Source organism: Gossypium hirsutum, chromosome D06, assembly GCF_007990345.1.
Source record: "Gossypium hirsutum isolate 1008001.06 chromosome D06, Gossypium_hirsutum_v2.1, whole genome shotgun sequence".
Taxonomy (NCBI): Eukaryota; Viridiplantae; Streptophyta; class Magnoliopsida; order Malvales; family Malvaceae; genus Gossypium; species Gossypium hirsutum.
Genome location: NC_053442.1, coordinates 38,376,202 through 38,377,765, shown reverse-complemented (window position 1 = coordinate 38,377,765; position 1,564 = coordinate 38,376,202). Strand labels below are relative to the sequence as shown.

General features: G+C 35.9%; 1 non-coding gene across 1 annotated transcript; it reads right to left on the bottom strand.

Annotated features, from left to right (window-relative positions):
• Nucleotides 1-1,219: 1,219 nt before the first annotated feature.
• LOC121218839 (small nucleolar RNA R71) lies at nt 1,220-1,326 on the bottom strand. Its single transcript, XR_005915315.1, has one exon. It is a non-coding gene; the product is annotated as a small nucleolar RNA R71 (small nucleolar RNA).
• Between the last annotated feature and the right edge of the window lie 238 nt (nt 1,327-1,564).

Below are 1,564 nucleotides of genomic sequence, written 5' to 3'. Positions count from 1 at the left end.
AATTCGAAAGATAAGCAGTTCTCCCAACTCAGTCTTTTAGTAGACGTATAAGAATCTCCTACAAGGGTATTGACTAGTTGATTGAACAAGAAAGCTCAAGACAAAAGTTGATTATGACTACCAATGCGAGCTAATCACCCATGCCTAGATTTAATTCTTATCCGATTATTTGATTTCTTGTTTTTTTCATTTATTTACTTTTCATTTATTTCCTTTTTTATTATTTTTAGTATAGTCTATAAAAACCTTTCGTTTAATTCTTCGTACTATAATTCGAATAAAGTACTAATTAGATCTATTTATGTTTAGATTAGAATTAATTTAGTGCTAGCCTCCCTTGGGTACGATCCTTGGAGTACTTACCTACTCCGTTGTAACTATATTACAATCTGAACCTTATACGTATAGATACTGCTTTTTCACATCTTTTGTGCAGGATTTCTACTCTGGATGTTGGTATGTCTAGAGGCGGTCAAGTTGTTGGCGTCGTTGCCGGGAGGCAACGTCACTATATTAGTTTTTATTTTTACATAGGAATAGATTAATTAGAAAATTTTGTGCTTATAGTTACAAATTTAACTTTCTTGTTTTCTACTAATTTTATCTTTTCGGGTTTAGTGCATGACTCATAGTAAGAGAACACCTATAGAGCCAGTCACAAATCTAAAGAGAATAATGAAAAAAAATCGTCGACAGTAGTAGCAGTAGTAGTAGCCAATGTAGAATCAGTTACTTGCTAGAGGAATCTACCACCATGCAGGAATCCACTATTCAACGAGGCTAACAATAACAATCTAGACTATCTACCACCACCACCACCACAACTACTCGCAAATATAAACATGATGCGTAACGAGAGGACTCTGAGAAAGTATGTGCTACTAATTGGAAATGGTTCAAGGGAGTATAACAAGGCCAGCTATCACGGCCAATAATTTCAAGTTTAAGCCACTTATGATCTAAATGATCTAGAACAATTTGCAGTTTTGTGGAAGAATGAAAAAGATCTAACCCGGTATTTAAAATGGTTCCTTCAGCTTTGTGATACCTTCAAATACAATGGGTCATTGATGACGCTATTCGTCTTTGATTGTTCCCCTTTTCATTAATCGATAATGTCTTTTCTTGGCAAGATTCGCAAGCACTAGGATCAATCACGACATGGGACGAACTCGCAGGGAAATTCCTACAAAAGTTCTTCATCATTAGCAAGACGATCCAACTAAGAAGGGAAATTTTGATGTTCAAATAGTTAGAAGATGAAAGCTTTCACGAAGCATGAGAGCATTTTAAGATTTTAATTCAGAAATGCCTACAACACGGATTGTCTGAGTGGTTACGACTGTAAATTTTCTACAAGGGGTTAGACGTGCATTCGAGTTCAGGATTAAATGGAGCAGTAGGAGGAGCCTTAATAAACAGAACGTACGAGGATGCGTACAAATTAATAGAAAGTATGGAGATGAATTCATGCCAGTGGCCAACTGAATGATATACATATGGCCAAAAACCATCTAAGGTGAAGGCTATTTAGGAAGATGACAGATGTCAACGACTAGTGCAA